We start from the raw sequence: 22,951 nt of genomic DNA, 5'->3' as shown, positions 1-22,951 counted from the left end.
ACAGAGTATGTCTAGAATATAGATGATCACTTAAGGCTTGTCTTAGTGCATCTTTTAGTTTTACCATGCACTATGTTTAAGGTAAGTGGAAAACTACAACAACCCAATCCAGGATGACTACTAATTGTTCAGAGCTTTCAGGATGAACTTACTCAGTCACCTCACCAGATTAAGAACCAAAGAGATATGAGGTATTTGCTAAAGGCAAAAAGAATATAGAATAGGTACAGGGAGAAGGTAGAGTATAAATACTAACTATAACCATGTGACAAGTTATAGAAACAAGGAAAATAATTGTCATGAGAATATCTTCATTATTTTGTTTATTTTGTTATGAATAATTTGTGTGTTTGTATATACAGGTATATACATACATATTGCAGATATCTTTATTTTCCCTCTCTTAATGTTTTATCATATAACAAAGCCATATTAACTTTACATCATAATATTTAAGTTATGCAATATCAAGGAGAAGAAGAATAATACTCAAGGGCTTTTTTCTCATCTTGTAGGGAAGGAATTAGTAGGATTTCAACTGTATAATGATTGTTATATCATGTTAGGGAGAACTATGACCTTGTTATCATCTTTCCTTGGTGATTAAGTTTAGTGCAAAGGGGTGCCAAGTTGACATGAGTTAGACCTGTGATAGTTAATTTCATGTGTCAACTTAACTGAGCTAGTAGGGTGCCCAGACATTTGAACAAACATTCTGGTTGTGTCTGTGAGGACGTGTCTGAATAAGACTAACACTTGAATCAGTAGACTGAATAATGCAGACTTTCCTCCCTAATGTGGATCTGTCTCAGCCATCAATAGAAGGACTGAACAAAACAAAATGGCTAAGTAAGAAAAAACTCCTACTTGACTATATGAGTTGGGACTGATGATTTTTTGGCCTTTAGATTCAGATTGATATATCAGATATTCTTCAGTCTCAAACCTGTCAGCTTACAGACTAAATCTTATACAATCAGTTCTCCTGGTTTTCAGGACTTTGACCTTGTACTGGAACTACATATTCACATTCCTGGATTTCCAGCTTGTGGACTGCTGATCTTAAAACTTCTTACTCTCCATAATTATGTGAGACAACTGCTCATAATAAATCTCAACCTCTCTCTCTCTCCTATTTACACAGTCATATAAGCCTAACACACTATTTTAAAAATAATATTTGATATAAATAAAAACTATTTGACACAAACATAATTCATGATTGAATACTATCAGTATGTATCCTCAAATTAACTGCATTTATTAAATTTATTTATATTTATGTTTTTGTTGTATGGTAAACTGCTGAATTTTGTAGACTTTGGAACTAAATTACCTGAGTTGACTTTTGATTCACTGCTTATTAGTCTGATGGGTTTGAACATGTTTCTGGACTAATCCTTGTTTATATAACTTCTTTTGTAAATTGGGATAAAGTACTATCTATCTCAGTTATAGTGATGATTATGAAAATTATTACATTAAAAATTCATAAAAAGTGCTAGGCACATACTACAGAATCAGTACTATCTCTTTGCTATTATTTGCCCAAACCGTAAGCAATATTTAATTACTTTTTATTCAAAGTTTCTTATTGTTCCTTAGTCAAAGTTTGGTTACTGTTACCAGTTATTACATCAGCCAACTTCAGCAATGCTTATTTTTTTTCCAAGGAATTTTTTTATTCCTTTAATTATAAATTTGATGTATCTTTCCAAAACTCTACCACAAATGCCATTGAATTAATGACAATATGCCAGTTATATTAATTTATTTTTAAGGATAACATCCTATTAGCTCACCAACAAGCATTTTAAATCCTAGCAATAAAGAAAAACTAATTATTATTAAGCAACTTATATTCACCTTATATAAAAAACACTAGAAGTATAGGGATAAGTAAGATAAGATCCATGACCATACGTAATTTAACATTTTGAGGGAAGACAAAGACATTAAAGAGATGTGTAATTAGTACAAGGCCTTTTCTTCTCCATATCAGTATTCAGTTCAGTTCAGTCACTCAGTCATGTCTGACTCTTTGTGACCCCATGAACCACAGCTCGCCAGGCCTCACTGTCCATCACCAACTCCTGGAGTCTACTTATCCCATGTCCATTGAGTTGCTGATGCCATCTAACCATCTCATCCTCTGTCATCCCCTTCTCCTCCTGCCCTCAATCTTTCCCAGCATTAGGGTCTTTTCTAATGAGTCAGCTCTTCACATCAGGTGGCCAAAGTATTGGAGTTTCAGCTTCAACATCAGTCATTCCAATGAACACCCAGGACTGATATGCATTAGGATGGACTGGTTCGATCTCCTTGCAGTCCAAGGGACTCTCAAGAGTCTTGTCCAACACCACAGTTCAAAAGCTCAGCTTTCTTTATAGTCCAACTCTCACATCCATACATGACTACTGGAAAAAACATAGCCTTGACTAGATGGACCTTTGTTGACAAAGTAATGTCTCTGCTATTATCAGCCATCAAATTAAGCAAATTAATTTGGATCACAGAGAAAGCAAGGGAATTTCAGAAAAAAAAAAAATCTACTTCTGCTTCATTGACTACGCTAAAGCCTTTGACTATATAGATCACAACAAACTATGGAAAATTCTTAAAGAGATAGGAATACCAGACCACCTTATCTGTCTCCTCAGAAACTTGTATACTGATCAAGAAACAATAGTTAGAACTAGACATGGAACATCTGACTGTTTCAAAATTGGGAAAGGAATTCCTCAAGGCTGTACACTGTCACCCTGCTTACTTAACTTCTATAAAGAATACATCATGCAGAATGCCAGACTGGATGAAGCACAAGTTGGAATCAAGATTGCTGAGATAAATATCAACAACCTCAGATATGCAGATTATACCATTCTCCTGAGAGGAAGCAAAGAGGGGTTAAAAAGCCTCCTGATGAGTGTGAAACAGGAGAGTGAAAAAGCTGGCTTAAAACTCAACATTGAAAAAAATGAAGATTATGGCATCTGGTCCCATCACTTCATGGCAAATAGTAGGGGGAAATGTGGAAACAATGGCAGATTTTATTTTTGTGGACTCCAAAATCACTGCAGATGGTGACTGCAGACAAGAAATTAACAGACATTCGCTCCTTTGAAGAAAAGTTATGGCAAACATAGGCAGCATATTAAAAAGCAGAGACATTACTTTGCTGACAAAGGTCCATCTAGTCAAAGCTATAGTTTTTCCAGTAGCCATGTACGGATGTGAGAGTAGAACCATAAACAAAGCTGAGCACCAAAGAACTGATGTTTTCAAATTGTGATGCTGGAAGATTCTCAAGTGTCCCTTGGACTGCAAGAAGATCCAACCAGTCAATCCTAAAGGAAATCATCCCTGAATATTCACTGGAAGGACTGATGCTGAACCTGCAATACTTTGGCCATCTGATGCAAAGAGCTGACTTATTGGAAAAGATTCTGATTCTGGGAAAGATTGAAGGCAAAAGGAGAAGGGGGCAGCAGAGTATAAGATGGTTGGATGGTATCATCAACACAATGGACACGAGTTTGAGTTAACTCCAAGTGACAGTGAACAACAAGGAAGCCTGGCGTGCTGTAGCCCATGGGATCCCAAAGTGTCAGACCCAACTTAGTGACTGAATAATGGACAACAACAAATAAAGCAAATCATTTTATTTGCTGTTTGTCTTAAAGGTTTCCCCTCCTTCTGGATCAGGAATCCTTTCCTGCTGCCCTAAACTCTGCTGCAGACAAACTCTTTCCTTTGTCTGGATCTTGGGTTGTTAATTAACATGATAGAAGGATGCTTTCTCCCCATGTTAGGCAGCAAAGAGCTAAAGTAAGGCAGGCCTCTCTCTCATTATCCCCTCCTTCCTTCTCCAAGACCATCGAAACATCCACTTATGTACATAAATATTTTCATTGAAGTTTGGAGACCATTTCAGGAGGGAATTACAAAGTAATTTCTCCTGAAGCATGATAGACTCTGGATTTTGAGTCTCAGCCTTAAGACAAAGAATATCATCCATGGATTGACAGCTTTTTGAAAGATTAGTCAACATCTATGATCCTACATTTTACCTCTGATATCTTACTTTTCCCCTAACTTGGAACACGATGTCTCTCTCCACCGTTTGGGAGATAGTTCTTTAGGTTGTAAAGAGTTATCCATTGCATTCATATTGCCACAACCTAAGAACCTAGACAGCCCTGTCATGCAGAAATTCTCTATGATATTTGACCCTATTGAACTATATTCCCCCCTTCATTAAAACTTTTTCCTCATTCACTTGTATGGCACATGTCTTTTCTTATCTCATCATTTCTTCATGATGTCTATGATTATTTATAAGTTCTTTGCTTTCTTCTTGCTCATTCATTTCTTCAACATTCTAACTAAGGCATATATATGGAATTTAGAAAGAAGGTAACGATAACACTGTATGCAAGGCAGCAACATTCTAGTTGAAGAAATTAACTAGTTAACTTCAATGTTAACTAGTTTCCCTTCTTCTACTTCTCTGCCTCTATGTTATATGAACATATATCTTTTTTAAACTTTCTTTTGAACTGAATTAATGTGTTTACATATCTATATTTCTCACTTACAGGTAAGTTTCTTTGGGACAGGGACTTCATTATATTAATTGCTGTATAGTAATTATTTAGTATGTTGTTAGGTACACAAAAGGACAATAAACATTTGCTTAAGAGAATCAAACTAAAATATTAGTAGGGATAATCCAGGGAGAAAAAATCAACATTTTAAAATTTCTATAGAAAAGAACTGAATTATTTTAAAACAAATTTTTTAAAGCTAAAATATTTTGGTTTACAAAAGACTAACAAAGTGGGAATAATCTAATTTTTCACAAACATGGGATAGAAATACATTAACCTGAATGGGCAGAATTACTTTGATTCAAGATAGTGAAATTTACTGAAATGGTCTTCATCTTTGCTACTTTCTTCCTCTCTAATTATGCATTTCTCTCTTTCAAACACTAATGAATTAGGAATGTTAAATTAAAATAGTTGGGTGAAGCCATGTGTATAGAAAATTAACATGGTACAATTGTAAGGTTTTTGTGCATACATTACAGGGAAAATAAAATACTGGCTTACTCAGCCACAACATAACAGATCAGGTTGGCAATGGAAAACTATTTAGTGAATTTACGCAAGTGAATTTACCCAAGTGAGATTCTGAGGGGAGGGAGGGTAAAAATATGGGAAACTTGAGCCAAGTTCTCATTATATGTCTCAGGATATTTAACATTAATTATACTTTATATAAATCAGAATATTAAGATTACTCCTTTAGGCTAAAGTAAATGAATGAATAAGCAAGTTTTTCCTATGTTTTAAGCACCTTTCTGAAATTATAGAATTTGCACATAGAAATAAATTTGAAAGACAAGGACTCTTGGCCTTCATTATAAAATAATCAAGTAAATTAACTGAGAACACAGCAGGGTCTTATTACCAAAGAAGAAATTAGTTCAATGACTTTTAAATGCAGTTTTGAAACTGTGAGTTTACTGGAATGCAAAGTAAGAAATATATTTCACTGCCAAAGAGAAGCATTCATTGACTCCAGTTAATTCACTAACATGGCCTTTCTTTTTTTTTCCCCCTCTCTTCTCTTTGTCACTGATTCCTAGTATTTTCTATATAGTACAAAGGGCTAGGAAAGTAGGGGACATGCAAAATCAATTAACTACTTTTTATTCAAGGGATAATTTACCAGTGTGTGAACTGCTTAATTTATATTCCTTTACTATTCACTTTATTTACATATCATTTCATTTTTTCCATTTTTACTATTTTAACCCACTCTAAAAAATGAATAAAGAAAAATAATGCCAGTGCAGTAGCCTCCATGAGTCACATGTGAAGTTTTAAAATATAGATATTCAGTCCCATCTAAGATATATTGAATCAGAATGTCTTGGGATGTGTCTGAATGGTCATATTTTCTAAAATAGTTCACAGTTAAATCCAGCATTTACCAAGGAATGAAAATGGTTGGCAACTGAAGCAAACAGTCAATGGATTGTAAATTGTATAATAATATTATGAAAGTGTATTTCTGACTGCAAGCCTTTTGGGTGAAAAAATTGGAACTTGAACCAATTTCATGCATAGGTGCTTCAGTAATAACAAAACTGAGTATTATCTATAGGTATTCTTGTAGCCTCCTTTCATTGGAGATGAAATGAATGAATTCCATCTTAGAAAGATTATCAAATTTATCAAATTTGTGTCATATCAACATATGAAAAACATGCAACATAAGAGAATACATGAAACTCCAGAAAACTCCAGGAATTAGTTTATGTATTTTTCTATTTTATTTATTGTGTACCTAATCTTTTTTTAAGTATTGGGGATATTTAACTGGAAACAAATTATACAAACTCTCTGACTTCCAGGAGCTAACACTGTATTGGGAAAAGACAGAAAAAAAAACAATTATGAACAACTGAATAAGTAAGTTAATTTCAGGTCCAATAAACACTAACATGAACACAGAGTGACTTCATGACTGAAGAGAGGAAGATACTTTAGCTAAGTAAGATTGTCAGAGATTACATTTAGTAAATCTATTCTTAACATTCAAAAGGAGGCATATGTGGAGATAAGTGGAAGAGTACTTCTCCAGAAGAAATGCAGGTCTAACTAAAAATGGAAAAGACTTTGATGTGGGAGTTCAATTAACTGAACATAGTAAGAGCCCTCAACCTTCAATATGTATAATCTAGTGCATGTCAAATGCATGACCAATGTTATTTTAGTATAAAATGCTAACAACAATTTTCTAGTTAAATTGATGAGTAAATTTTATCAATAGTATAGAAACTCTAAACCCTCCTTTATTTATTGTTTTAAATATGAGATGATTGTTTCTACATTGCTTTTAACTGAAGAGGATCAGTTATTAAGTGCATGTTCAACTGCAATATTTAGTCTTACCATAGGTTTTCTAGTAGAGATATCTCACTAGATAACTCAATATATATCTCACTAAATATCTACTTTTGACAATTTAAATTATACAACTGGATATATGAATTTTTGTATTAAATATCTATGCAGCATTGAGAAAGAAATGATTATACAAACATAATTCCTCAAAAGGGGCTACAATAATAGCTGGCTATTTTAAGGAGACCACAGGCAAGAATACTGGAGTGGGCTGCCATTCCCTCCTCCAGGGGATCTTCCCAACCCAGGGATTCAACCCAGGTCTCCTGCATTGCAGGTGGATTCTTTATCATCTGAGCCACCAGAGAAGCCCTTGTACTGTTTTAGCCTCATATGAAGTGTTTAGTTTCAAATTTAATTTGCTGTTTTTAACAATGTCATAAATAATACTTTAAAACTTTTGGGGGAATACTGAGCATACAAAGAATCAGATTTTCAAATTAGATTTATTAAAATAGAAATCTTGTCTTCTCTCAAAGTTTATACTGATGTAAAGAACTGAAGCAGCCAACAGAATAAGAGAAGTGAAGGATCTGGAGAATAGTGAAAGTACTTTCTTGCATTACTTAAATGTTCTTTGACCCAGAATAGATGAGTTTTCTAGATGAAGTATGTGAGTTATTGTACCAAAGTTGGCAAATATTTATGCTACAAAAAAAATCTGTTTTATATGCCAGAAAATTGCACAGCTCTAATAGGGAAGAATAAGTCTGACTCCATATTAGATGTTTCTTTAACTTTTGTGTTCTGTGTTTTTTGCTACAAGTTAAGCCTCTTGATGAAAGTGAAAGAGGAGAGTGAAAAAGTTGGCTTAAAGCTCAACATTCAGAAAACGAAGATCATGGCATCCAGTCCCATCACTTCATGGGAAATAGATGGGGAAACAGTGGAAACAGTGTCAGACTTTATTTTGGGGGGCTCCAAAATCACTGCAGATGGTGACTGCAGCCATGAAATTAAAAGACGCTTAATCCTTGGAAGAAAAGTTATGACCAACCTAGACAGCATATTCAAAAGCAGAGACATTACTTTGCCGACTAAGGTCCATCTAGTCAAGGATATGGTTTTTCCTGTGGTCATGCATGGATGTGAGAGTTGGACTGTGAAGAAGGCTGAGTGCTCAAGAATTGATGCTTTTGAACTGTAGTGTTGGAGAAGACTCTTGAGAGTCTCTTGGACTGCAAGGAGATCCAACCAGTCCATTCTGAAGGAGATCAGCCCTGGGATTTCTTTGGAGGGAATGATGCTAAAGCTGAAACTCCAGGATTTTGGCCACCTCATGTGAAAAGTTGACTCATTGGAAAAGACTCTGATGCTGGGAGGGATTGGGGACAGGAGGAAAAGGGGACGACAGAGGATGAGATGGCTGGATTGCATCACCAACCCGATGGACGTGAGTCTGAATGAACTCCGGGAGTTGGTGATGGACAAGGAGGCCTGGCATGTTGCAATTCATGGGGTCGCAAAGAGTTGGACACAACTGAGCGACTGAACTGTACTGAACTGAACTGAGTCACTAGCCCAGAGGAACATTGAATATAGTTTAAAGAATACACAGTGGTCCATCTCCAGGGACCCTGCTTTCCATGCCTAAACAACACCTTTCTTCAGCTAACAAGAAACATTTTGATCCAGCCTAACTAAAGAGCCTCTTGATGAAAGTGAAGGAGGAAAGTGAAAAAGTTGGCTTAAAGCTCAACATTCAGAAAACTAAGAGCATGGCATCCAGTCCCATCATTTCATGGCAAATAGATGAGGAAAAAGCAGGAACAGTGGCTGACTTTATTATTTTGGTCTCCAAAATCACAACAGATGGTGGTTGCAGCCATGAAATTAAAAACACTTACTCCTTGGAAGGAAAGTTATGACCAACCTAGACAGCATATTAAAAAGCAGAGACATTATTTTGCCAACAAAGGTCCATCTAGTCAAGGATATGGTTTTTCCAGTAGTCATGTATGGATGTGAGTGTTGGACTATAAAGAAAGCTGAGCACAGAAGAATTTATGCTTTTGAACTATGGTGTTGGAGAAGACTCTTGAGAGTCCCTTGGACTGCAAGGAGATCCAACCAGTCCATTCCAAAGGAGATCCGTCCTGGGTGTTCATTGCAACAACTGATGTTGAAGCTGAACCTCCGATACTTTGGCCACCTGCTGTGAAGAGCTGACTCATTGGAAAAGACGTCGATGCTGAGAAAGATTGAGCGCAGGAGGAGAAGGGGATGACAGAGGATGAGATGGTTAGATGGCATCACCAACTCAATGGACATGGATTTAGGGAGACTCTAGGAGTTGGTGATGGACAGGGAGGCCTGGCGTTCTGTGGTTCATGGGGTCACAAACAGTCAGACACTACTGAGTGACTGAACTGTACTGAACTTTGAATGGCTGCAGAATAGAAGAAATGAACACAAACCATATAGAGTCTGGCCAAAACCAGGAATTACGTGCAAAAATTTTGACCTTTTTAGTTTAGTTCCTCCTCACTTCCTCCCTGTTTGTTCTATAAAAAGAAGAAAAAACAAAAAAAAAACTAGTATCCAGATCACAGAAAGATGGTTCTTAAGGACACTAATTCACCATCTTCTTGGTCTTATGGCTTTCTGAATAAAGTCACTATTTCTTGCCCCAACAACTTGTCCCTTGATTTATTGGCCTGTCATGTGGTGAGAAATATGAACTTGGACTCCTTACTGTAGCTTCTGTGACTATGAAGCCATGCATTATAAATACATAGTTTCAGGGATTACCTATAATACATAATCCTTAACTCAGATTCCTGGCAAATTTCAATGGTCTCTTTACCCATTGTTACCTCTCATGTCAAGAGGGTATTAGATCTTGAAGACTTAAATACAAGATATGACACCTTTGCAGCATTGTTTTCTTAGGCCAGTCACCAAGACAACAGACATAAAAACAGAAATAAATGGGATCTAGCCAAACTTAACAACTTTTGCAGGGCAAAGAACGTCATGAAATGAAGTGAAGTGAAAGCCGCTCAGTCCAACTCTTTGTACCCAACTCTTTGTGGACCCCATGGACTATACAGTCCATGGAATTCTCCCAGCCAGAATACTAGATTGGGTAGACTTTCCCTTCTTCAGGGGATCTTCCCAACCCAGGAATCAAACTAAGTTCTCCCACATTACAGGTGGATTCTTTACCAGCTGAGCCACAAGGGAAGCCCAAAGAACATTATAAACAAACTGAAAAGAAAAAACTTATGAGCTGGAGAAAATATTTGCAAATGATGTGACTGAAAGGGCTTTTAATTTCAAAAATACACAAACAGGTCATACAATTTAATAACAGGTAAGGAAAAACCTAATCCAAAAAAAAAGAGCAGAAGACCTAAATTGACATTTTTCAAAAGACATACAGATAGTGAACAGGCACAGATAAGATGATCAACATCACTAATTATTAGACAAATGCAAATAAAAACTACAATGAGGTATCACCTAATGTGGTCAGATGGCCACCATCAAAGAGTCTGTAAATAATAAATGGTAGAGAACCTGAGGAGAAAAGGAAACCCTCCTACACTGTTAGTGGGAATGCAAATTAGTGCTGCTACTTTGGAAAATACTATCAAGGGTCCTTAAAACCTAAAAATAGAATTGCTGTACAATCCACTAATCCCACTTCTAGGCATATATCTGAAAAATATGAAAGCCCCAATTTGAAACGGGATACATGTACCCCAGTGCTCACAGCAATAATATTTATAATAGCCAAGACATGGAAGCAAATCTAAGTGTCAATCAAAAGACGTGGTATATATAGTACATTATTTAATACATACACACATGATGGAATACTACTCAGTCATAAGAAGAATGAAATAATGGCATTTGAAGCAACATGGACAGCCCTAGAAGTTATCATACTAAATGAAGTAAGTCAGACAAAGACAAATAATATATGATATCACTTATATGTGGAATCTAAAATACAGTACAAATGAACTTATTTACAAAAAAGAAAGACTCACAGACAGAAAACAAATTTTTGGTTACCAAGGGGAAGAGGATGGAAGGAGTAAATTGGCAGTATCAGTTTAACAGATGTCCTCTATCATACATAAAACAAAAGACCAGATATAGTGTATAGGAGAAGGAACTATATTCAATATCTTATAATAAACTCTAATGAAAAAGAATTTTCAAATGAGTAAGAATATATACATATTTATACATATCACCAAGTCACTTTGCTATACATGTGAAATTAATATCATACTGTAAATCAACTGAACTTCAGTAAAAAATAAAAGAGGAGATTGGACAAATGAGTAACTCATCATCCTTCACAAAGGAAATCTGTGAATTTCTGGCCAACTGCTCTAACTACATTCTCTTTGCATACACCAAAAGAGCTTAGGAAAAAAGTCATCACAAAACATGACAAGAGAGAATGTAGTAATTCCACATGCCTAAGCCAGGACTCAAATTCAAGAAAGCTTGGTAATGATTCTAACAAAGCTGTTTTGAAAGGTACAACATGGCTAACAGAATTGAAGGCACATTGATTGCTTTACGTTTGTTGAGGAAAATCCCTATCATCAAAAAATTAACCATTTTAATGCTGAAGAATGTTCAAACTACTGCACAACTGCACTCATTTCACACACTAGCAAAGTAATACTAAAAATTCTCCAAGTTAGGCTTCAAAGGTACATGAACCATGAACTTCCAGATGTTCAAGCTGGATTTAGAAAAAACAAAGGAACCAGAGATCAAATTGCCAACATCTGTTGGCTCATCAAAAATCAAGAGACTTCCAGAAAAAAAAAATCTATTTATGCTTTATTGACTACATCAAAGCCTTTGACTGTGTGGATCATGACAAACTGTGGAAAATTCTTCAAGAGATGTGAATACCATACCACATTATCTGCCTCCTGAAAAATCTGTATGCAGGTCAAGAAGCAACAGTTAGAACCAAACATGGAACAACAGACTGCTTCCAAATTGGGAAGGAGTATGTCAAGGCTGTATATTGTCACCCTGCTTATTTAACTTACATGCAGAGTACATCATACAAAATGTGGGGGTGGATGAAGCACAAGCTGGAATCAAGATTTCCGGGAGAAATATCAATAACCTCAGATATGCAGTGACACCACCCTTATGGCAGAAAGCAAAGAATAACTAAAGAGTCTTTTGATGAAAGTGAAAGAGGAGTGTGAAAAAGGTAGCTTAAAACTCAACGTTAAAAAAACTAAGACCATGGCATCTGGTCCCATCATTTCATGGCAAATAGATGGGGAAACAATGGATAGAAAAAAGTGACAGACTTTATTTTGGGGGGCTCCAAAATTACTGCAGATTGTGACTACAGCCACAAAATTAAAAGATGTTTGGTCCTAGGAGAAAAAACCTATAACAAACCTAGACAGCATATTAAAAACCAAAGACATTTTTTTGCCAACAAAGGTCTGTCTAGTCAAAACTATGGTTTTTTTCCAGTTGTCATGTATGGATGTGAGAGTTGGACCATAAAGAAAGCTGAGTGCCAAAGAACTGATGATTTTCAACTGGTGTTGGAGAAGACTCTTGAAAGTCCCTTGGACTGCAAAGAGATTCAACCAGTCCATCCTAAAGTAAATCAGTCCTGCATATTCATTGGAAGGACTGATGCTGAAGCTGAAACTCCAATAATTTGGCTACCTGATGTGAAGAACTGACTCACTGGAAAAGACCCTCTGATGCTGGGAAAGATTGAAGGCAGGAAGAGAAGGGGAAGACAGAGGATGAGATGGTTGGATGGCCACACTGACTTATGGACATGAGTTTGAGTAGACTCCTGGTGTTGGTGATGGACAGGGAGGCCTGCCATGCTGCAGTCCATGGGTTTGCTGACTGAACTGAATGTTTTATGGAGTGTGTAAACACCTATGCTCTGCTGAAGTTTATTTTATACACTCTCAATTATTAAAATAAAACATCTCAATTGTTATAAACAATAAAATACTGATATGGATTATGACTAATGAAACAAACAAACACCACTATCTAGAAGTCTTTTTCACACAGAGAACAGAAGAAGGTTGCTTTCTGGTTTGCTTTTGCTAGGCATCTATCACATGCAAGAATATGGTATTATTTGTTGCCAGCAGCCAGTGTGAGGAATCCCGCCTGTGACAAGGTCTTGAGGAAGGAAGCTGACATACGCAAGGTCGTGATCAGATTTCAGGGGTCCCCCTAGAATTTCCTGAGCGTGTACCCCAACAACAACAAAAAAATCTGCCGGCTTTTGTACTCTGCTTTTCCACTCTTCTGATACTCTCTGGAAAAAAGTCAACTCAGGGCTTTAGTCTTCTGCATTTGAAAGGAATGTTTCAGTTAAACCCCCTCTGACAGCTCTCTAGCTTGCCTAACAGGTTCCCTGGACCTCTTACAGCTTGTGAATTGCTTACAGGCCCCCAACCGCGAGAGCCACAAAGCTTAAAAGCATCTTAAAGCCTTTTCTAAAGAGCTAAAAATCATATTGGTGATGGGTTTTCACTGTTGACTTAATGATTGCCGCCAGGCCTCCATATTCTTTATCTTTTAGGCACCTGGGAGGATGTTAATCAATGTAAATGGGATATGGAAAAACATATATAGTAGTTTTGATGTTAGCAACACTAGACTTTTGAGTTAATTACTTTTCTCTTTGTTATATACCACTGCACTCCTCTTGTGTCCTTGCTATGTAAGAATGTAACTTTATTTAGTGCTTTCTGAGAATGGCACCAGACTTTGGGAAGATCAACACAAATAAGTCTTCTGGTTGACAAACCCTTATCAGAAAAAAGGCTGTAAAATGTTAATTGGCCCTTTTGGCCGAAAGATGATGTAAATTACCTAAGACTTGTGTATACAATTAAGTATGCAGAGAGAAAAGCCTGGTTTTGATAAGAGTCTGGGCTGCTAATGCTGCATAACTTTGTGTTACGCATTGATCTCCATGTTTTATCAAAAGTATAAAAAGCCTTCTGAGCAATAAAGGATGGACCAGTTTCTTGGACTAGTCTCTCGGCCTAGTTTCTTGGGAATCTGGCTCCCCCCATGTCTCTCTCTCTCTCTCCTTTTCTCCCTTTCCCTCCCTCTCCTCTTTACTTTAATTGCAGGCTGAATTCCCATCTGGGGCGCGGAGGCTCACCAAGTATACTTACTTGCCCTAGCTGATAAGACCCGCGTGAAAGGGAGCCTAAGGCGAGGCACCCTTAGATATTCAAGCGAGCAACGGTGGCCCAACATAGATGGTGCAAATTCCTTGTCTGGAATTTTATTGGTCTTCCACGTAATCCAAGTTATTCAGCCCTCTTTCTCCACTTAGTTTTCCTACTACACTATTTCTTCCTAATCTAATCTTATATTAACAAATAAGTTCTCCTCACCTATGCCGTCCGTCCCCACTTTGAATTCCCTGGATACACCAGGGCTGGACCCACCAGGGCTGGACCCCGGCAATTTGTAACTTTTTAAAACTCATAGTCTGCTTTAAAATGCACATTTAAGTCTGAATGTTGTGATATTCTGAGCTTCCTAGGTAAATGTATTTGGGGACCATAACACACATAGCTCCTTCCTCTCCTTGCCTTATGTGATTGGCTTTGTAATTCCATTTGTTTTTCTCTCATTTTTCTTTTCCCTCACTTCTTTCCCTTCTTCCTACCTATAGAAAAAAGAGTGTCTGCTTCTGAAAATGTCCATATCTATTTATAGCACTGATTAGAGTATACTAAAATTTGAATAAGCAAGAGACATTACATACACCACCTATGCCACTCTACCTCAATTTCCTCATACTAAAATGGGAAGGAAAGGTTGAATATTCCTGAAATTCTCTGTAGCTTAAATACCCTGAAAGTTCAGTAGTTTTCTTTCCTTTTTTAAGTGCTAATTTTTAATATTGGGACTGAAATAGAAAGTGATGGTATTTGATAAAATTTTTTCAGCAAATGGATATATAGAAATATTTTCAATGGCAAGCCATTTAAAGGAAAATAAATGAGTTCATAAATAACTTGGGATATGTTGAGCCAATATGGGGGAAAAAATCTAACTAGATAATTTATCTGTATATTAATGTCCAGTTAATTGTATGCTTTTATTTTGACTTTCAAATTCCTCTAGATTTCATTTTTGGCTGTGTTGGGTCTTTGTTGCTGTGTGCAGGCTTTCTCTAGTTGTAGTGAGTGGGTGTTACTATCTTGTGGCAGGGCATGGGCTCTAGAGCACAGACTCAGGAGTTGTGGCACATGGGCTTAGTTGCCCTGTGGCATGTGGAATCTTCCTGGCCCAGGGACTGAACTTGTGTCCCCTACATTGGCAGGTGGCTCCTTATCCACTGTACCACCAAGGAAGTACCAAATTAATCCAGACTTAATGGAATATTTTTATAAAACATATTTTTGGTTAAGAAGTGGGACATATTTTATCAACATTATTTCACTATACAAATAACTTATTTTTATTGAACTTCCTAATACACTGGTTATCTGAGTTAGTTTTGTCTTAATTGCTTCAGAGACATCTTCTCATTTAATTATTATAACGACCCAGTGAGATACAGAGACTTTTTCATACACTGAACTTTTAAATTCATCCTAAAGTTTATCTCATTTCGTAGCTCTAAAGGAATGATATCTTGGTAACTCTGGTTTATGAATGATGCATTGAAAATTCACCTTACTCTCATAAAAACAACCCAGGTATATGCACTCTGAATAATGAAAGTGAATGCCTTCTGCAGTTAAAGAGAAAAAATATGTCCCAACATAATTATGAAACATAATAATCTAGCAGCCATAGAATAGCCCATACCCAAAGACACAAACTCTGGCTGAAAAAATTATGACTATCTTTATCTATATACACACACTATGCAATTGATCCAATGAATAAATATTTCAACTTGTTTTTGTGCACAGGTAAAAATAGAAGTTCAGACTATGGAAATTAAAACCCTGGTTTCCTCCAGAGTAAATTATTCTTCTATGTAACACTACATTTCATGAATTTTTTTCCTTTGCAATGCTGGCATTGATTCATACTTCTGTTAGGCATATGTATAATGTAATGTAGTTTAAAAAACATTAGTGTCAGAGTGGTTGCTTCTGTGCCTGGAAAAATATGACAATCACATGGCCAAATAAGCTAAACAAATGAAAATGTAAAATCCTGAATATGAGCATAAGTGATTTTAGAAGAGATTTTAATGTATCATAGTGAAGTACACAAGATTGCAATATAATAAGTTTTTAACTCATAAAGAAGGATTATAATAATTAAAATAAAGTCCTTCCTATGCATTCTATATAATACATGCCATTATAATTGGAAAAAAAGCCTCTTCAAGGTCACAACTAGCCTGTAATAAATTTTTGTTAAGTTTGTTGAAGTATTTAGCATTGTTCTGATTTCCAAGCAAGCAAAAACTTCATTAAAGAAAAGGCAATTAATTTTAAAAAGCTTTAAATTACAACTAATGAGGCTACAGGATTCATTACCAGTGAAGGTCACAGAGCTAAACAGAGCCCTGAATTTATCTTTAGCTCCAGTTGTATGGCTGACTGACAGAGTTGAGCATTACAAAGTCTATCACACAGCAACCAAAGTCTATCACATAGCAACCAATCAAGCTACCACCCAGCAACAGGACCACAGCAAGGCATTCTAATCAGAACAGCATCAAAGTAGATTCTATGGACCATGTACATCATGAAAAGTGAAAGTTTCTCAGTTGTGTCAGGCTCTTTGCTACCTCATGGGCTATACAGTCCACAGAATTCTCCAGGCCAGAATACTGGAGTGGGTAGCCAGTTCCCTTTTCCTGGGATCTTCCCAATCCAGAGATCCAATCCAGGTATCCTGCATTACAGGTGGATTCTTTACCAGCTGACCACCAGGGAAGCCCAAGAATACTGGAGTGGGTAGCCTATCCCTTCTCCAGCAGATCTCCCTGACCCAGGAATCAAACCTGGGTCTCCTGCATTGCAGGGGGATTCTTTACTAGCTAAGCTACCAGGGAATCCCCGTCCATGTACATCATATTAAGTTCCAAATTCTTTCTCAAACGATTTAACTCTAACTTTGTAAAAGTGTTTACTTAAATATTGAAAGTGCCCAATGCTTCTTAATGAGAAATTCACATCTTCTATCTTAGTTAACACTTTTATGCTCTTTTATATTTTACTTAATATTGAAAGTGCCCCATGCTTCTTAACATAAGAAGTGGTGGTGGTGGTTTAGTCGATAAGTAGTATCTGACTCTTTGCAACCCTATGGACTGTAGCCTGCCAGGCTCCTCTGTTCATGGGATTCTCCAGGCAAGAATACTGGAGTGGGTTGCCATTTCCTTCTCCAGGGGATCTTCCCAACCCAGGAATCAAACCCAAGTCTCCTGCCTTGCAGGCAGATTGTTTACCAACAGAGCTACAATACACGTTTCCTATCTCAGTTAACACTTTTATGCTTTTTTAAAAATCCACTGGGAATAAAAATATTTTACTTAATGAATCAACAAAGTACCAAAAGCAACTTATGATTATGGTATTGACAGAATGTGCCATATAGAAATCAATGAAAAGTACCATGTAAACTACCTTTTGGGGGCTGCACTGGTATTAAAAAGTATTTCCTAAACATATTTTGATAGTCATTTATTTGTTCCCATTATTAATGTCTATATTCATTTACTTATCCTCCCATTCATTTTTGAACAGTTAAATAACTATGTAACAAACTTTATATAAGATTGTAGGAAAAAAAAGATTGTAGGAATAAGAAAATAAATATAAAATGGGCCCTCCCTAAAGAAATGTATACTCCACTGAAGAGAGTAAGGTTCACATTCCAAGTAAAATAAGTGTTATTAGCACAGGGGGGTTCAGGTTGGGGAACACGTGTATACTTGTGGCAGATTCATGTTGATGTATGGCAAACCCAATACAATATTGCAAAATAATTAACCTCCAATTAAAATAAATAAATATATATTTTTTAAAAAGGTAAAGAAAAAGACTTTCAGAGAACAATGAACACTTGATCAATGTAACTCACCTTCATAAAAATGTATTTTTTAGATAATCTACTATTCTAGAGGCATCAGCAGCTTTTAAAGCTCCCCAGGTGATTCCAAGAGTAGCCAGGAGAGGGACCAGGCTGGTTGACATTTGTGGACATGCTGAGCTGTGGCATGAGCCTCCCTCAGATAAAGCAGAGATAAATTGTCACCATCTTGGCAGTTCACTGGAAAAGCAATGAAAAGGGGCCTCCTGCATTAGGGTATCTTGGGCAGTATGGGGACAAAACCTGACTCCCTTACCTTCATGCCAGTCCTGACCTCCCTGCTTGTGTTTTCTTAGGAGCAGATGCTCTTTCAGAATTTGATTTCACTGCCACTTGCTCCCCAAATCCCCTAGTTGGGAGGAGAGTGGGGAGCCAAGACACACGTATTCAGCAGACTTTTCAGTCACCCAATATCAATAACCTCAGATATGCAGATGACACCACCCTTATGGCAGAAAGTGAAGAGGAACTAAAAAGCCTTTTGATGAAAGTGAAAGTGGAGAGTGAAAAAGTTGGCTTAAAGTTCAACATTCAGAAAACGAAGATCATGGCATCCAGTCCCATCACTTCATGGCAAATAGATGGGGAAACAGTGGAAACAGTGTCAGACTTTATTTTGGGGGGCTCCAAAATCATTGCAGATGGTGATTGCAGCCATGAAATTAAAAGACGCTTACTCCTTGGAAGAAAAGTTATGACCAATCTAGATAAGCGGAGACATTACTTTGCCGACTAAGGTCCGTCTAGTGAAGGCTATGGTTTTTCCAGTAGTCATGTATGGATGTGAGAGTTGGACTGTGAAGAAGGCTGAGCACAGAAGAATTGATCCTTTTGCCCTGTGGTGTTGGAGAAAACTGTTGAGAGTCCCTTGGATGGCAAGGAGATCCAACCAGTCCATTCTGAAGGAGATCAACCCTGGGATTTCTTTGGAAGGAATGATGCTAAAGCTGAAACTCCAGAAAAGAGTTGACTCATTGGAAAAGACTCTGATGCTGGGAGGGATTGTGGGCAGGAGGAGAAGGGGACGACAGAGGATGAGATGGCTGGATGCCATCACTGACTCAATGGATGTGAGTCTGAGTGAACTCCGGGAGTTGGTGATGGACAGGGAGGCTTGGCGTGCTGCGATTCATGGGGTTGCAAAGAGTGGGACACGACTGAGCGACTGAACTGAACTGAGTTCATTCATTCAACAAATACACACAGTGGCTCTTGGAGGGCACAGGGAGTTGTGTCTGTTTTGTGTTTCCTGCACGGAGTGAAATAAAGTGTTTCCAATATCGACGGCAGCTTCCTGAGGGCATCTGCTGTCTCTACTCCAGACGTAAGCAGCAAATGGAACTTGATGACTGTCATTTCTATACAGACCCTTATGTTTATATGATCTTGCTGTGTCTGGCTCCATAAACTTTGGTGATGTACCTCCTTGTGACCCTGCCATCTGGCTGTGACTGCCCTTGACTTCAACCACAAGTTTGTGAGGCTCCCATCATTGACATCTGGGTCCTGCCTCATGTATCTTCCCTGCTGTTTGGACTGTACAGTATTAGGGCAGCACAAGGAACTGATCCACCTCTCTTCTAAACCCAGCCCATCGGTGTCTCACTGGATCCTGAGAGTGACCCTGCGAGCCTGGCCCTGAAGGGTGGAGTAAAAGTCATCAGGAAACAGAGAGTTCTCAGCCAGCACTATTATGCTTACCTGTATCAGGAGTCTTAGGGAACATATTTAGTATATTAAGATCACCAGTATCTGTTGTTTTCCAGAATGGAAATTTCCCTATTCCAAGAGAGCGAATCCCAAACATGGCTGCATTGTCCATGGGCTTCTCTGTGAAAGAAGACTTTTCTTGGCCGGGCCTCGCAATAGGTAACCTATGCCACCATCCTCAGGCTACTGTTATGGTGATGATGAAAGGAGTGGACAAGCTTGCTCTACCCCCAGGAAGTGTCATTTTGTACACTTTGGAGAATGCAATTCCTATTAGTCTTGACAGCATGGCAAATTCCATTCACTCTTTATTTTTGAATAAACTCCGGTGGTTTTTTCAGTTGGCTCCCAGTGAGGAAAGAGTGTACATGGTAGGGAAAGCAAACTCAATTTTCAAAGATTTCTCAGTAATGCTCAGAAAGCTCCACAATCGACTGTTTCAAGAAACCTCTGCTCTCACTTCACTTCCCCTCAATTCTCTGAGTAGGAACAATGAAGTTGATCTCCTTTTTCTTTCTGAACTGCAAGTGCTGCATGATATTTCAAGTTTGTTGTCCCGACATAAGCATCTAGCCAAGGATCATTCTCCTGATTTATACTCACTGGAGCTACCAGGTCTGGAAGAAGTTGGTAAAAATTATGGGGAAGACTGTGAAGAATTTAGAGATGCCTCTAAGATCCTTGCTGATGCTCTGCAAAAGTGTGCAGATGACATGTACAATCTCTATGGTGGGAATGTAGTGGTAGAGTTAGTGACTGTCCGATCATTCGACACATCCCTTATGAGGAAGACAAAGACTATCCTTGAGACAAAACAAGTGAAGGACCTCTCAACTCCCTACAACCTTGCCTATAAATATAATTTTGAATATCCAGTGGTTTTTAGCCTGGTACTTTGAATGATGATCAGCTTGGCCTTGACTCTGATTGTCACCTGTTACAATATTTGGAACATTAATCCTGGGAATGACAGAATCATTTATAGGATGACAAACCAGAAGATTTGAATGGATTGAACTTTCCTTATGCCAAACTTGGGGAAAAAAAGAGGGTTTGGAATTGGCTGTTTCACTAAAATAAATCTTTTAGTGTAGTTTAAACTAGATAGTACACTTTAAATTTATTTTAAAAAATCAAATTTTGTTGTCTTTTGTGTGTGCCTGTTCTTTTAGAGTGAATTATATAGTATTGCTGTGAGGTGACTTTTGTGATATAGATTCCATAATATGCTCAAATATGATGATATAACCATTTAATATAGTTTTATTCCATTTACTGTTTGGAAATATGCACTGTAATAAGTAACATTTAGAATAGTTTGTGTTACTCATGTTGGCAAAATGCACTGAATTTGAAATGTTTAACTTCCTTACACAGGACAGGTTAAAAGTGATATTTGGACTGTTATGTACTATGAACCATTTCTAAATGTCTTAATGTAAACACCTCTGAAACAGGAAAAGGTTTTTAACTTCAAGAAGCTATTAACTATGAATGTGCTTACATAGTCACTCAGATTTGGAATTGCATCTGATTGACAGATGATAGCTATTATTTTAATCTCTTCTGAAAGTTTGGTGATCTGAATGGTCAAGTGTGGATATTGAACACACTACATTGATATAAGAAGGAATTAGCTTTGTAGAGTTATAGACACTTGTAATCATATACACAAAAACATTTGGGGGACATCTTGGGGCATGATTTCAGTCATTTTTTCCCTTGTGTAAAAAGGGTTTATGGTACAAAATTGTTCTATAGAAAGTTAACTGTAAGTAGATACTCCCTACTTTTAATATAAAAATGGACAAATGTCTATGAAGAATGACAAATAAAGTTAATAATGATTTTTTTTTAATCTACCATTCTTGTACAAGAGTGTTTTGCTGGAACACTGGTCTGTTCTGACCAACTGGGCTTTACCTGAACTTGAAAATCTATAAATTGTGTGTTTGTGCATATGTTTATATTCATATTTAATACTGTGCTGTCCACATTTAAAATATGACATTTCAGAAGTTAGAAAATATAGGAAGACTAGTTTAAAGCCTACTGAATTATACTGACAATCTATTATGAGTCTCTGAATTACATCATCAGTATTACTGACAGCAAAGGAGGGGATATATACAATTGTGTAAAGAGAAGAGTAGTTAGAATTTGTGGCTTATTGCATATTAAGACTTGAAGGAGAAAAAGATCTCTAGCTTAGATAAATAGATTCTATCCTTTGAAATAAGGGAAACATATTTGAGGAGAATTGATATGAGAAAGAATCAAGAAAGATATGGGCATGTTGATTTTTATATGCCTGGATAACTGCTAACAGAAGAATTTCAAGGAGTCTAATAGGTAAATGAGAATGGAACTCACATAAAGCTATTTGGTCAGCATTTCCATCTTTAACCACAGAGTGTGAAACAATTATTTTTTTCAATTTTTATTTTTACTTTATTTTACTTTACAATACTGTATTGGTTTTGCTGTACATTGACATGAATCTGCCATGGGTGTACATGAGTTCCCAATCTTGAACCCCCGTCCCACATTCCACCCCATATCATCTCTCTGGATCATCCCCGTGCACCAGCCCCAAGCATCCTATATCCTGTATCTCAAATGATAAATCTGTAATTATATATTTTTTCTTTCAGTGAATATCTGACCTCTTCAAAGCAGTTAAAAAGAAAACCTAAAATTTTATTACTTAAAATTCAATAAATTCAATGTAAAAGAAATTTAAATAATTAAACTCTCAAATAGTTTTCAATTCATATTACTTATAATAATGAAGTTATTAAAGCTTAAAATTATAATAAGAATTATGAGCATTCTGTCTTAAAATATGGTGTGAAGAAACACATGAAAAGATGCTCAACATCAATCATTATTAGGGAAATGCGAATACTACAGTGAAGTATCACCTCATGCAGTCAGAACAGCCATCATAAAAAATCTACGAACAACTCTTGCACTGTTAGTAAGAATGTAAATTGATACAGCCACTATAGAGAATGGAATAGAGATTCCTTTAAAAAAAAAAAAAAAACTATGAGTAAAACTACCATATGACCCAGCAATACCACTATTGGGCATATACACTGAGAAAACCATAATTTAAAGTAATTAACCTCCAATTAAAATTTTTAAAAAATAGACACATGTACCCCAATGTTCATTGCAACACTATTTACACT

The 22,951-nt window shown here is 36.8% G+C and overlaps 1 pseudogene; it reads left to right on the top strand.

The window, feature by feature from the left end:
- The window catches only part of LOC138069478 (renin receptor pseudogene), a 51,077-nt pseudogene extending 30,307 nt beyond the window's left edge, over positions 1–20,770 (top strand).
- Positions 20,771–22,951: the final 2,181 nt, after the last annotated feature.

Source organism: Capricornis sumatraensis, chromosome 2, assembly GCF_032405125.1.
Source record: "Capricornis sumatraensis isolate serow.1 chromosome 2, serow.2, whole genome shotgun sequence".
NCBI classification, from domain to species: Eukaryota; Metazoa; Chordata; class Mammalia; order Artiodactyla; family Bovidae; genus Capricornis; species Capricornis sumatraensis.
The sequence above is the reverse complement of the archived record's forward strand: the minus strand, read 5'-3'. Positions and strand labels throughout refer to the sequence as shown.